We start from the raw sequence: 16,774 nt of genomic DNA, 5'->3' as shown, positions 1-16,774 counted from the left end.
CAAAATTAGTCCAATGGTGCTCTTCGTGCGTCCTCGTTCTCACCCAAAAAGTTTCATCTAGGCATTCCATTTTTTCGGTATGGCTCACCATCTTCCATTTCCACTTTATTTGGGCTCTACCATGTGAGTTCTCACGATCATCTTCTGTTTCTCTTCCAGCCACCATCAATTGCCTAGGCAACGAACATATAGCACACTACTTTTGCTTCACTCTTACCTTTAGATTAAATCTCATAATGGAACACCATTAGATTGTTGAAGTATAGCTTCACAGCACCATTGTTTGACAATCAGGGCTAAAATCCCTAGCTTTCCACCAGCGGCTATCCAGCCACTCCAAACCCCCACCGCCACATTTGGTCCCTTTCATGGGATCCCTACACCTAAGCTAGGTCAGCGACAGTCGTAGTAGAAGGCTAGATGAGCGACGTCGATGACCCTCTTCGCTGTAGCAAAATTGTGGCTTGTGACTACGGTTAGCATTCCGACAACCATCGACAGCCACGATTGGCCTCCTCGAGCTAATTGCCATCCAATGGTGGTCAGTGCAATGACTGAAGATTGCCGCATAGTTGAACTAACGACCACAATCATGAGGAATTTTCCTAAGCCAAGCCATGTTAGGACGCTTCACTAGATGTCAATGTGGCCAGGGCTCCATGATAGTGGGACTACGTCCACTAATCATGGCGATCAGGGGTAAAGGGGACCCGCCAGCGACGCGTCATAGCCATCGCTGCTTAAACCCCGAGCTCGAGCTCAATAGTTGGCTTCACTATTGCTTGTCGTTGCTTCACTATCGCAAAGACCCACCAAATGCCAATTGCCACCGACTAGAAATTTTGCTCAACTACCGCTAGCGCCCATGTAGCCCACGACTATGCCACTGGGCCAAAAAATTAATTTTAGTCCTAGGGTTAGATTTTTCGCTTTTAAGTAGGAGAGAAGAAGTGCATGTATCGTGGCGCGTGCTAAATTTTTGTGATTTAACTCGACCACCTCATGCGAACTAGTTTGGGACTTATGTGCATGACCCTAAGCCTGAGTACAAGCCCGAGGATGACTGGTGGAATGATTCAGCAGATCTGTGTCAGCTAATTGAGTTGTATCTATATGCAGACTTATGGGCCCACGAGCACGATGTCACTTTGAGGATCTAGCTTGCATGCTAGTCACTTTGAGGATAAAGTGTCGAAAGCATGGTGGATTGTTATTATTCGACTAAGATAGTAGAGTCAGTTGAGTCAGTCGAGTCGAGTCAAATTGAGTTAGTTAATTAGTTTTATCTTATTATTCTAAATTTTAGATAAACCAGATCAACATGTGGATCCGATTCGCTAGGATTTTTACTCTTATAAATAATAGTGGTCATGTGTTGATTATTATCTATCGCGAAATAATCATTGAGTTAAGTTATTGTTATTATCTTGTCTTTATATTTTATTATAGTCGTTCGATTATCCTTATCTTTTTAGGAGTAGATCGAAACTATAGAAGCATTCTGATCTTTCAAACCCTAGCTGTCATCTTTCTCTAGCAGCCACCTTAGCTTACGGTCGTCCACCACCACCCTTGGCCATCTGGCACCGTTCGACCAACACCGCAATGTTGGATATTTACCGATTTACTCCGTTTTAACATTCCTCTACTCTTTTATTTTTAACTTTTCATTCTAACTTTAAAATTACTTAGAACTAGAGCCATTAGCACCCTAAATCACGAAGATATGATCATATAAAATATCATAATTCTTTTTACCTCTAGACCGGTTTAGATCTAGTTCGTACCACTCTCCCTCTCATGCACTTCTCTCTCGCATTGAGTTTCATCTTCAACCGTGGCCACCACCGCCGCCGCTCTTCTTTTATGTTTGACCACCCCCTTGTCCCCAAGAGTTGATTCCTTCTCTCCCCTCATCTTGCTCATGGCACTATCCCATCCATCGCAGACATTTTCACCTTCCATTATCCTAACCCTATCTGAATCACCATTTTTCCACTACCACGTCCATCTCGTCATTGCTAACCTTTGGTCATTTTACTAGTCATAATTTTTGATCTAGTTATCCAAACGATGAGATTCCAATTGCATTGAATCCTTGACTTTTGTAGGTAATGTATTCTAATCTTAGTTTTTTTATAGTTAGATCGATCGACATTTCCATCCAAAGTTCCAAATCCAAGTATGTTAAGAACCGCTATTATGATCAGATCCATAGAATGTGATTATAACAACTATCGGTGCCGACCGATGTGTCGGCCTCGACTACCGGTGGTGGTGTTCATCAATAGCCACTACTCCTCTCTTGTCTATCTCTATTTGAGGGTGGGAAAGGGGTGTGCGGTGGTGGTGGGCTGAGTGAGGCCCGACCTATGATATGGTGGTTTGGGCTGCGACCTTGTCTATGTTAGTTGTGGGTTAGGTTGTAGCCTAGTCCAAGTGTCAAGTTTGGCTTAGTTGAGTTAGGGCTTTAGGTGCCCCAAGCTTGGTGGGCTTTTATTATGGTCTTTGGGTTATTTATAGCCGAACCCATTGCTTTGGACCTTTGGTTGGCTCAAATAAGTTATTTACTTTTTATTTACTTTAATCTTTTCATCTAGTTATTCGTGTCAACTTGTACCTTAAATATTAATCATCTTTAAATGATAGCTTTTTAGTTATAATAATAGTAAAATCATTTTTAACAAATGAATCGGTGATTTGGGTGTATCTATATTAATTGCTCCTAATAGAGAATTAATACAATTAGTGTAAATAAATCGTATATGCATGTTTTCTTATTTAATGAAGTAAGTTAATTAAATATTATCTATTTGCTTTACTTTAGATTAATAATAATTAGTTAAATAATAATTTAAGATAAATTATTTTAATTACTTTTAATAATGCGGCAAGCCATGGTACAATTATGCCAACTTATCTAATTAATAAATATAAGAATTCTTAGATGGATCTACCCAAACATGTAATAATTGCTAGTAGGATTATCTAATTAATTAGATGTAGGTAATTTGTGCTATGATTTTTATTACTTTCATTATTGTGGTAGACTCAGTACCATGCGAGGATAGCCCGTAGCATAGTTGAAACTATTAAACTAGAAAACAATGTCAGGCAAGTGAAACTTCCGTTGTCTAGAAGCAGTATAGATAATAAAATATTTTACTTTATTGCATAATTAGATTCATATCATGCACGTGTAGATATTTATCTATTGTTATTAATGTAAGTAGTCCATGTTAATTTTACTTATTATGTGACATAACTACATTTACCATAATTGCTATGTATATCTATGGGCATGATTATGTACGATAACACATAGTAAATGATAATGATGTGTATTCTATTATACTTATTTATGGTGTATAATATTATGTCACTAGCACACATGTACTACCATGAAGGGAGTGACCTATAGTACTCGAAACCTATTATCATCTCCATATCTAAATTCATAACAACCATACTAGATAGCTACGAAATTTGGTATGGCCCAAACATGCTACGACAAACCATTAAGATACAACTAAAACAACTAATATATAAGTACACTATAATTTGACCTATATTATACAAATCATCCTTTAATATAATAGAGTACAAATATCAAATATTGGAATAACTCAATTTTTATATAAACTATTATTTATACTGTCTCGCATTTATAACTCACCTCATTATTGATCTAAATATCTTCTTATGATATCTTAAGTTGTTAACACGTATCATATATCTGAGGGGGTTGGAAAAGAAATAAAAAAAGTCATGAGCTAAAGACTTAGTGAATAGACCAGACCTTATCCCAAATTAGTAATGCCAAACAGAAAGTAAATCATGTACTGAATAATATGAATAAGAAAGAAACATAATATAATGTATGAGCATGTATACATGTATCCTTGATAACATATATATAAATGTAATTAATATTATCTTATGAATGAGCATATTATATCCTCAATCAAAATATATCTCATGATGAAATTATAATATAACATCATCTAATATAACAACATATGAAGTATAACGATCATGATTTAGTGATTTTAGTCACAATAGTAATGATGTTCGATGCATGCCAACCATTCGATATCATATATGTCAGAGTTTGATATAATTCACATATCTCTCATTATTATAGTCATCTGTCTCAACTCTAAATATCATCTACCATGCTAGACCATGGTACCCAGTCTCAAACTCGATACAAATTATGCTACAAGCTCAAAGCATACTCTATTATACGCTGAGTATCTTTGAAGATAATCATACCATATAATATGCTAAGGGTATTTTCTGAAGATAATCATATCCTATTATATGCTAAAACTATCTCATTAATTAATCATATTATGTCATACACTAAGGGTATATCAATGATAGTTGTAGCCTTTCATACTTTAACAACCTACCCTTAAAAATATTATAAGAGCATGATGTGGCCAGCCACACTATAGCCGACCTTGTGCCCATGCTATTGCATGGTGCATAAGGGTGCCACGCACCCCCCTAATGTTGCTATTGCCGCCAACCGACTGCGGCCAGTTGGCCATGGCGGGCGCGCCGACACCACCCTAGTCGCCTCCTTCCCCCCCTCTCTCTCTCTCTCTCTCTCTCACTTCTCTCCCCCCTCTCTTTTGGCATCTCTCACTCCCTCTCTCTCGGGTTTGCGGAACCAAGCCATCAGTGAGAGGTCAGCCCTTGGTTAGCCAGCAGCTGCCATGTCCCTCCCCGCCGGCCCGACTCTCCTCCCTTTCCTCCTCTCTTTCTTCTCTTCTTCTTCTTCTCTTCTTCTTCTTCTTCTTCTTCTTGTTTCTTTCTTCTCCCTTGGCTTTTTCTCCTTCTCTTTCTACAATGGTAGTGTTTTATTTTATTTTATTTATTTAAGTATTTCTTTCTTAATTAATGCAAAAATATTATTTAGACATTAATTATTTTAATAATAATAATAATATATATTCATCAATATGATTATTATTAATTATAATTAATTAATGATTAATTATGTTACAAGATATTACACATAAATTCGTAAATTATAATCATTAGATTTATAGATGAATACTAATATTCATATGATATATATTTTAAGCAATTCTAATAATTTATTATATATTATTTTGTAACAAATGAAATCCCCTTGATGTGATCCAATCTGACCCGGTTCGCATCAATCCACCACGCTTTTGACCACCTTGTCCTTAAGGTGTCCATGGTGGTTTACAAACCTTCCTTCGCTTTTGAATTTTATGTTCTCGATCTCCTTATGTGTCTCATTTACCACAGAGAAGAGGGGCCCATGGTGGGTTCTGCTCTAGGGCCCACCGTTTTGAGCCATAGTCCATCCTAGCCGCGGGTGGCTCGAGCCAAGGTCTTAGCACATGAGGTTTAGGCCATAGCTCAGTTGTAGCTGGTCCAAGGAAGGTGCTAACGGTGGTGGCTTGGACTGAAAGTACCTAGATCATCACCGATGGAAAGTTAGAGTTTTTGGCTCTAGCTTCCATCACGGGTGGGTAAGACGACATCACGATCGTTGCTGCGGACTGCTCTGGTGTTGCTATGATGGAGGGCTCGATTTGCAAGGATAAAGGGTGATCCACTACAATCGGAGAAGAGACGGTTGCCGCGGTTTGGATTGTTTTTACAGTTTCACCATTATTAGTACTTGAAGGTGGAGGTGGCCGGCGACACAGGTGGTGTGGGGAGGTGGTAACGAGCCTAGAAAACTGCCGTCAAGGCTTGGAGAGCCTTCTCAATCCTTTTAGAGCTCTTCTTGATGGATCTAGCGACATCGGAGGGTAACGGACGGCCAAGGGTGGTGGTGGATGGCCATATTATTGAGTGGCTGCTGGAGGTAGGAGGTGGCTAGGGTTTGGAAGGTTAGAATATTTCTACGGGTATGATCTACTCTTAGAAAGATAAAGTGATCTAACAATTAGATAGAAGATAAGGACAAAAATAATAATTGACTAAATTCATATTTCTTCCAATCAATTCCATTCCATGATTCTTATCAATGCATGTCCACTCCTATTTATATTAGTAAAAAGTTTTACCGGAACGGAACTACATGCGGATTATCCGATTTATTTGAAATTCAAATAATAAAATAAAATAAACTAACTACTTGACTAAATCAGGCTTCATTGTCAGCAAAATATTTTGTGAATATTTTTTCGAAACTGTGCATAGCTAGATTTAGCTAATTAAATACAATCATAACCTACTAAGACTCTAACTAAATCAAATAAGCAAATAAAATAACTAGATTCAATCCATTGAGTCCAATGTCCCCTTGATGTGATTCGATCTGACTCGGTTCGCATCAGTAATAAGGGAGGAATAAGCATAATACTATGTGAAATTGTATGTTTTTTATGTGTAGAACCAAATCTAATGTATTCTGTTTATATCGAGTATTCTTCAAGCAAGTATTTGAGTGCCAACCGCTAAGACATAAAAGACACTGGAATTAATATAATCCTCATACTACCATATTCAGCCTCAAGATCCTAACCAAATATGTTTAGGTCTTAGCTTATACGGCTTGATCTCAAGCAACCATGTCAAGCTTTGTCATATCTAGCAAGATACCAAACATATTTTTTTTTATTATTTGTTTGAATCTTCATTCAGATATTAAGGATCCATCAAACTTATTTGTATATAAATATGTCTTGCAAAGCTTATAGAGGAATACAAACAATTTCTTCTTCCCTAATTTCTGTCTCTTTATATTTGTTACTGATATTACAACAAAGCCATTTAAAATATAAAATTTTCACCCATTTAAATTTAACCCAATAAATTTATTGGGTTGGTCAAAATATCTAAAGCCCAAAAATGAGTTCAAGTGTTAAAATATAAATATAAAGATATTTTTTTTCCAAATACTTAAACTTTCAGAAAAATTGGTAAGTTAACATTGCATGAGGTCTTACATAAAAATATAAAACTTCTACCTGTTTAAGTCAAATTTATTTATTGAGCTCATCAAAATGTCCTAGCTTAGAAATAAAAATAGTATTATAATATAATGATAATCGTTGTGTGACAACTTAAACTTTTAAAATAGTTAGTAAATTAATATTAAAATAAAATTTATATATTATCATATCCAACAAATCAAATATACAAGTCTTGGCATATAAAACAAGATCACAAGCAAATATATTAGGCTTTAGCATGTCCAGAAAGATACCAAACATATATATTAGGGTTAGATATATCTATACATCTACGTAAAATCATTTTATAATGCACTTTAAAAAGTCTTAAATTAATTTATATACTTACGACTAAATTGTTAGTTTTTCCATCCAAAGTAACGAATCATGCCTCAAAAATTTTAAATATTAAATGGCGCGCTGAATTCCCTATATTTTTAAATTTTTATGAATAAAAATGCTTAAGCATTCTTTCTCTTTAAAACATACCCACATATACTAAATTTTATTAAACTTGTTTTTTTATGGAGTTTAATAGTTTTATCATATCTAGGAACAAACAAATATGAGATTAAAAAAAAAACTTATCTATTTTGTCTAATAAACACGATGGAGGTATTTTGATCTCAGGTTAGTTATAAGTATAAAGACTAGTCTGAAATTTTTTAAAGTACATAAATGTAAAGTAATTTTAGGGATAAGTATAGAAAGGTAAAATATATTTATTTTGTTCCTTGGCGTAACATCTTTCATACAACTATATTCGGCCAATCAAGATCAGAAGCAAATATATTAGGCCTTAACATATCTAGCAAGTCCCAAGCAAATATTTCATTTCTCGACATATTCGGCTAATGAATATTCTAATCACATATTCTATTCCTTATATTCCTTATAGATATTAATAACCTCATATGGATCATACTTTGTTAAATATATCATGTAAAGTTTACAGAGAGCACATATATTTCTTCTTCTACAAATTTTGTCTCTTTTATATTTGTTAAAAGATGAAAAAGAATCATCACGTTAATACACGCGTGTAAGTCAGTCCTTATATTATATACTTAATCTTAGGTAAATACTTAAATGTCAAAGAACATAAAAAATGTATTAATGGTCATATGAGCTAGTATATGATCTATAGAAATTTACTATATATTTTTCTGCAGATTAAATATAGAGATAATAAATGAGGATTAAGCATATAATATCCTAAGTGAAATTGGATGATATATATGTGTAAAATAAAACATAACGTACTTTACCTTATATTGATCTCAAGCAAATGTTACGAAAGAAGAAAAAACATATGAGTGGGTATGTAATGTAAGCTTTATGGATTCACTTGAGTTATGAGCATTGCCACTAGGAGTGACAAAAATTGACCCGAGCCGATAATCTGTCATGATAACCTGACTCTTAATCGAGTTTGGGTTTAGTCTAATTAGGTTCGGGCCACAAACAAGTCAACCTGCCTAACTCATTTAATAATCGGGTCATGTTCAAGTTTATACTACTTACTCGTTTGACTTGTTTGGCCCATTTAAGTATATGGGACGGATCAAATCGGGTCGGGTTGATTCAACCTTCTAACTAGATATATATATAACCTAATATCTAACCCTAAGCCATAACCTCACTCACTCACCCACTCTCTTTTTCTCCTATCAGTCACGCGCCTCCCACTCCCACTCTTCCTCATGCTGCCGCCCTCATTGGATTTTTCCATCTCTATGATGCCCAAGAAGTCGTTGCCATCGGAAGACAATCTTGGATGAGTTTTGACGGCTTACTTGATATGCCTTTGTTGGATTACTATCACAAGTGATGTGATTCGGACCCCCACCGAGTTGTCTCGAGCATTGATACACTCTATGGGCGTCTACTTTTATTATTGTTTAAGTTGTTTCCTTAAGAAAATAACTATTATGTATGTCACATTCGAACGCGGAAGGGTCACGTTAAAACTGTAATAACCCAAGTAGGTTAAAAAAAAACTAAAGCTTGCTGGGCACGATGCATGTAACGCCCCCGCCCGGCACGAGCACGTGCACGCCCACGCGCCCACACGGCACGCGCGGCGCACGCGACAGGTCGGGCAGGGCTCGTCACACCCAGATACTCTCCTGTGCACATATAATCATGACATCATCAAATAAAACCTATTAACCTATCCATGATCACATAATCCATAACCAAATACATCATGCTATCAACCAAATAAACTTGTTAACATACGAATATCCAAGTTCATAATAATATACACTAGACCACTACATAATCTAGCAGGGCCCACACAGGTCACAACAAACCATCAAGATACAACTAAACAACTGATACACGAGTGCTATAAATTCTGATATATACTATACAAATCATCATTCGATACAATAAGGCACAAATATAACAAACAACGATACAACTCAATGTCTGGTTAAACTATCTTCTATACCGTCTCGCATCAATAGCTCACATCATCATCACTCTAAAATATCTTCTTAAGATATCTCAGGTCGCTATCACGTAGCACAAATCCGAGGGATTAGAAAAGAAAATAAAGAGAGTCATGAGTAAAAGGCTCAGTGAATAGACCTTACCCCGAATTAGTGATGCCAAACAGAGAGTAAATCATATACTGGATAATATGAATCAGAAGGAGTATCATGCCATGAATGAGTATATGAATGTATCCTCAATAATATATAAATGAAAAGTAGATAACATGTCATAACTGATAAAAGTATATATAATCCTCGACCATGAGTAAACAAATCTCTGTATCATACTATCATCATAACTCTCTCTCAAATATGACACATGATGCATGCCGACCATGACCACGTTATGATATTAAATGCAATCATATATGATGAATATTGACCACTCGATAATCAGGTAATTAAATGATAATGAAATCATATGCATTTCTCAACATCATAATCATCACCGACATCTCAGTATAATATCGACATACTAGACCACTGTGCACAGTCAATACCTGGTACCCGATCTCAACATCATGTCTAAAGGCTCAGAGCATACTCCGCCACCCGCAAGAGTATCTCAAATATAACCATACCCCGCCACCCGCTAGGGTATCAACATCCATCCAGACCGGACACCCACATAGTTGATAGAAACCTCGTGAGGATAACTCGTCACATATGCCCTAGCGAGCGACATGTGTCCGAATGTCTGCTGCGCACACAGACTAACGACCTCAGACATAAGGCCAATAGGATCGTGACTATGTCGAGTGATCAATCATCTCCAGGCACGCCCTAACCCTCGCGCCCACTCGGGTATCCTTACGCTTTCTATCAACTATTCTATCAATCACATTTCATGCTTTCTAAATGACAAATCATATGCATATATCCAGTACGATAATAAGTCAATGCATAACAGGAATTTAGGTGGAATAGGAATCAAGAGAAAATGATGCAATGTAGTCTCCAACTGTATCGTCAACACATGCATACTCGTGCTAATATATTACATGCATACTTGTGCTAATCTATTACGTGCATACTCATGCTACATATCAACTCGGTAAACAATCATAACAGTAGAATCATCTCTAGTCATCTCTATATATATCACTAATGTACTCATATTCCAAATCAGTATAATTGAATGCATGATAAAATATGCTCGACTATAATCATCTCTAGATAAAATCATATAATCATGTTGGAGGCCAAAACATGCATATACACAAATATATAATATAACCTAATTTGAGAAAGACGTCTAAGGGATAAGACTATTCACTGTCTGGATCGAAGATACAAACCACACATCTCTCACGTCCGTCAGGTAACTAAGTGACACTCATCGCTAGCAAGGTCCATGGGGTCTCAAATAAGGGCGGGTTCGGGATCTGAAATATTTAAGTAGTATGATGTTAGCCGTTTATCTAATTAGAATTAATTCAGTTAAAATATAAAGGTTTATTAGATTTAGAATCACTTTTCTTTATTTTTGATTACATAACTAGGTCTATAATATAGATACGATTCAAATATTATAATTCTTTATTATTATAAAAAGTTAGTTATAATATAAGGAGAAGAGGCATGTTTCCTTTTATATAAGAGTATTTCTAAATATATAATTATAAAATAAAATAAAAGGCTAAATAAGTATAGAGGTGGTCTAATTTTAATTAATTTTATAATTCATACACTATCTTGATTAATTAGGGACAACGCAGTCTTTACTCAATAAAATAATAAATAAATAACTAAATAAACTTAGTATTTTATTTGTTGCAAAATAATCATAAAATTAATAGAAATACTTAAAATATATATGATGAGGGTATTAGAATATAAATCTAATAATTATAATTTACAAATCTATCTATTAATCTAATAGATATGTAAATAAATAAATAAATATAAGTATTACCTATATTTATACCTAATTAATCATTAATTATAAAAATTATCATTAATAAAGATATATTGAAGGATATATAATATTATTAAAATAGTTAATGTCTAAATAATCTATTTGCATTAATTAAGAAGAAAAATACCTAAATAAATAACATAAATAAACTAATAAATTAATAAATTAATTACATCGCCATCAGGCCGGGCTCGGCCCGGCATCATCTGCCACTACGATCTTGGGCCGAGCCCAACACTGCGAAGGACGAAGAAAGGAGCCGAGGAAGAAGGAGAAAAAAAAGAAAGAAAGAAAGAAAGAAAGAAAGAAGAAGAAGAAGAGAATAGGAAGAGAAGAAAGATAGGAGGTGAGGGAGGAGGTTGCGGACTCGGGCCGACGGGGAGGGCACCGGCCAGCTGGCCCGGTTGGCCCGCCCGGCGCGGCCAGCCGCGGCGGCCCGCCCCCTGGCAGGCCAGCGCCCGCCCGGCTGGCAGCCGCCAGCGGCCGGCGCCGGCGGCTCGGCTCCGGCGATCCCAACCTCGAAAGAGAGAGAGAGAGAGAGAGAGAGGAGAGAGAAGGAAAGAGAGGGAGTGAGAGATCTCACTGGGCGGCGGCGGCGCTCCCGAGGAAGGTGCCGGTATAGATAGAGAGAGTAGAGTGAGAGGGTGGCCGAGAGAGAGAGAGAGAGAGAGGTTGGCCGAGAGAGAGAGAGAGGGTGGCCGAGAAAGAGAGAGAGAGAGAGAGAGAGAGAGAGAGAGAGATTTAAAGAGAGAGAGAAGGCGGTGGAGGAGGAGTAGTGGCGGCGCTGGGGCCCACTGGGGCCAGCTGGCCATAGCCGGTTGGCTGTGGCGGCGGCTGTAGGCGCGTGGCGCCCCACCAAGCTGCATGAGCAACTGGCGTGGGCACGAGGCCGGCCACAGTGTGGCCGGTCGCGCCGTGCCCATGAAATTTTTTATTTTTTATTATTTTATTATTTTATTATTTATTATTTTTTATTATTTATTTTTTTTTTGGGATTGGGTTGTTACAACACAACCGGCCGTGCTTTAGCCGGCCTCGTGCCTAGCATGCCATGCATCCCGTGGCAGCGGTGGGGGTGCCACGCACCTCCACCGAGCCACTCTTCTCCACGCCGCGGCGATGCATGGCGGTGGGACCCGGCCCACTGGCCACTCCACCGCCGCCACGTACCCCTCCCCTACGACCCAACCCTCATTCTTCTTCTTCTTCTTCTTCTCTTTCCTATCTTTCTCCTCTCGGGTAACACTGTAGTGAGGTGCTGGGCTGATGCAAGGTGCTGGGCTCGGCCCAGCACCTGCTAGGTTAAGGTGCCGGGCTGAGCCCAGCACTATATATAGTTTATATATATATGCATATTATTGATACTATTTAAATTATATTTGATTATGTTATTAATTATTTAATTAGTTCAGTTAATCTAATATATTTAATTTATATAAATTAAATCCAATTACGTCATAGTTAGTAAATAAATCAAATTATATCATGTTTAACAAAATATCTGCAACATAAATTACTATATTAATCCTAGGTAGGTAATAATAATTATTATGGTTATGCACATATATTCTTGCATAATTATTTGCAGTAACTTAATTATTATTTTTCTTAATTATTAAAGAGAATAATAGGCGAATAATTATGTTTTTAATATACTATTAAATAATATAATTATGGTTAATAAATAACAAAACAAATATAGAAATGAAGAGTACATGATTACAACAAGAAATTATCTTCTAGCCGTGTTAATTTTAATTAATAGAAAAACTGACATTATTTGTTATAAATAATTTCAGGTCCCGACCTCCCTGTTCAAGACCCTGTGGACTTAGCTATTGAGGCTTAATTGTTGTCATAGCAGCGTGAACGAGTAGTTGTTTGGTAATTGCAATAATGGTGAGTAGTCTTATCCCCTAGATGCCTTTCTCAAATTAGGATATATTATATATTATGTACTTGCATGTTTTGGCCTCCAGCATGATTATATGACTTTATCTAGAGATGATTACAGTCGAGCATATTTTATCATACATGTAATTATGCTGATCTTGGATATGATTACGATGATGATATATAGAGATGATTAGAGATGACTATAATATTATAATTTTATGTCCAATTGATTTATAACATGAGTATGCATGTTGTGATAGATTAGCATGGGTATGCATGTGTCGAATATATGATTGGAGACTACATTGCATTGTTTTTCTCTTGATTCCTATTCCACCTAAATTCCTATTAATGATTGACTTGTTATCATACTGGATATATGCATATGATCTGTCATTTAAAAGAAAATCATGAAATGTGATTGATAGGATAGTTAATAGAAAGCACAAGAATACCCGAGTAGGCGCAAGGGTTAGGATGAGCTTTGTGGATGATTGATCGCTCGACATAGTCGCGATCTTGTTGGCCTTACGTCCGAGGTCGTTAGTCTGTGTGCGCAACAGACATTCGGAGATATGTCGTTCGCGAGAGTATATGCGGTGAATTATCATCACGAGATTTCTATCAGCTAGAAGGGTGCTCGGTCTGGATAGATGTTGATACCCTTAGCTGATGGCGCCGCAACTCCTCCACTTCTTTCCCTCTCTCTCTTTAAACCTCTCTTTCTATCTATCTATCTCTCTCTCGATCTATCTCTCACTCCACTCTCTCTCCACTCTCTTTCCTCTCCTCGTTGCCGACGTCGGCCCACCGCCACCTTCCCAAAGCTGCCGCCACCGGTGAGAAACTCTCTCTCTCTCTCTCTCTCTCTCTCTCTCTCTCTCTCTCTTTCCTGAGCTCGGGCTCGTCGGAGCCGAGCCGCTAGCTGGCCAGCAGTGGCTGGTGACCTCTCCGCCGGCCCGGGTCCGCAACCCACTCCCTCACCTTCTGTCTTTCTTCTCTTCCTCTTCTTCTTCTTCTTCTTCTTCTTCTTCTTCTTCTTCTTCTTCTTCTTCTTCTTCTTCTTCTTCTTCTTTCTTCTTTCTTCTTTCTTCTTATTTCTTATTTCTTATTTCTTATTTCTTCTTCCTTTCTCCTTTCTTTTCCCTTAGCTCCCCTCCTCTCTTCTTCTTCTCCTTCTCCTCCCTTCTTCTTCTTCTCCTCCTCCTCCTCCTCCTCCTCCTCCTCCTCCTCCTTCTTCTTCTTCTTCTGCTTTCTTTCTTTTTCTTCTTCCTCCTCGGCTTCTACTCCTTCCTTTTTCTTCTCTCATAGTTCTAGGTTCGGCCCAGCACTGTAGCAGGCAGTGCTGGGCCGAGCCCAGCATTGATAACATTGTTTTATTATCTACTTTATTTTATATTTATTTATTTATTTAATTAGGTATTACTTCCTTAATTAATGTAGATAAATTATTTAGACATTAATTATTTTAATAATAATGTATATTCTTCAACATGATAATTATTAATTATAATTAGTATAATTAATGATTAACTAGGTTATAAACTATTATGCATAAATATAGGTAATACTTATTTTGATGTAACTATGTATTTATATTTCTATTAGATTAATAGATAGTGTTGTAAATTATAATTATTAGATTTATGTACTGATATTCATAATATATGTAATTTAAGTAATCTTATCAATTTATTATATACTATCGTGTTAAGAATAAGATACTAGTCTTATTAATTAATTAATTATTTTGCATAATTAAGTAAATACTATATAACTTCTAATTAATCAAAATAGACTAAGAAATATGAATTTTTTATTAATAGATCTTATCTATACTTATATCCCATTTATAATTGTTTAGCTTTTACTTTATAATTATATATTTAGAATATTAACTAAAAAGAAACGAACCTTTCTCCGTATATTATAACTAGCATTTTATAATAATAGTATGTCATAATATTTGAATCGTACCTATAATGTGAATCCAGTTATGTATAGAGTAAAAGAAGAGATTTTAAACCAAATAAACCATTATATTCTACTTGAACTAATTCTAATTGGATAAACGACTAACTAATATTACTTAAATATTTTCAGATCCCGAACCCCCTTATTTGAGACCCCGTGGACTTTGCTAACGATGAGTGTCACTCGGTTAACTGACAGACGTGAGAGATGCGTGGCTTGTGTCTTCTGATCAGACTATGAGTAGTCTTATCCCCCTAGACGCCTTTCTCAAATTAGGTTATATTATATATTATGTACATATGCATGTTTTGGCCTCCAGCATGATTATATGACTTTATCTATTGATGATTATAGTCGAGGATATTTTATCATGCATCTGATTAAGTTGATCTAGGATATGAGCACATTGGTGATATATAGAGATGATGAGAAATAATTATATTGTTATAATATTTTATCTAGTTGATCTGTAGCATGAGTATGCATGTAATAGATTGGCATGAGTATGCATGTGTTGACTACATAATCGGAGACTATATTGGATTATTTTTCTCCTGATTCCTATTATGCATTGACTTGCTATCGTACTGGATATATGCATATGATTTGTCATTTAGAAGGAAAGCATGAAATGTGATTGATAGTTTAGTTGATAAAAAGTGTGAGGATACCCGAGTGGGCACGAGGGTTATGACGCGCTTGGTGGATGATTGATCGCTCGACATAGTCGCGATCCTGTTGGTCTTACGTCGAAGGTCGTTAGTCCGTGTGCGCAGCAAACATTCGGACACATGCTGTTCTCTATGGCATATGTGGCGAGTTATCCTCACGAGATTTCTATCAGCTAGAAGGATGCCCGATCTGGATGGATGTTGATACCCTAGGGGGTAGCGGGGTATGGTTATATTTGAGATATTCTTGCGGGTGACGAAGTATTGTTTGAGCTTTCAAACATGATGTTGAGATCGGGTACCGGGTGTTGACTATGCATAATGGTCTAGTATGATGATATTATACCGAGATATCGGTGATGATTATGATGTTGAGAAATGCATATGATTTCATTATCATTTGATTACCTGATTATCGAGTGATCAACATGCATCATATATAGTTGTATTTGATATCATAGCATGGTCATGGTCAGCATGCATCATTTGTCATATTTGAGAGAGAGAGTTATGATGATGATATGACATGGAGATTTATTTATATATTATCAAAGATTATATATTTTATCAGTTATGACATGATATGTTATCTATTTTTTATTTATGTATTATTGAGGAACATTCATATACTCATTCATGGCACGATGCTCTTTCTGTTTCATATTATCTAGTACATGATTCTCTCTGTTTGGCATCACTGATTAGGGGTAAGGTTTATTCACTAAGCCTTTTGCTCATGACTCTCTTTATTTTTTTTCTAACTCTCTCAGATATGTGGTACGTGATAGCGACTTGAGGTATCTTGAGAATATATTTTAGAATGATGATGATGTGAGCTATAGATGCGAGACGGTATAGATGATA

Source organism: Typha latifolia, chromosome 9 (assembly GCF_019914945.1).
Source record: "Typha latifolia isolate L0001 chromosome 9, TyphaL0001v2, whole genome shotgun sequence".
Lineage (NCBI taxonomy): Eukaryota > Viridiplantae > Streptophyta > Magnoliopsida > Poales > Typhaceae > Typha > Typha latifolia.
Note: the sequence above shows the minus strand (reverse complement) of the source record.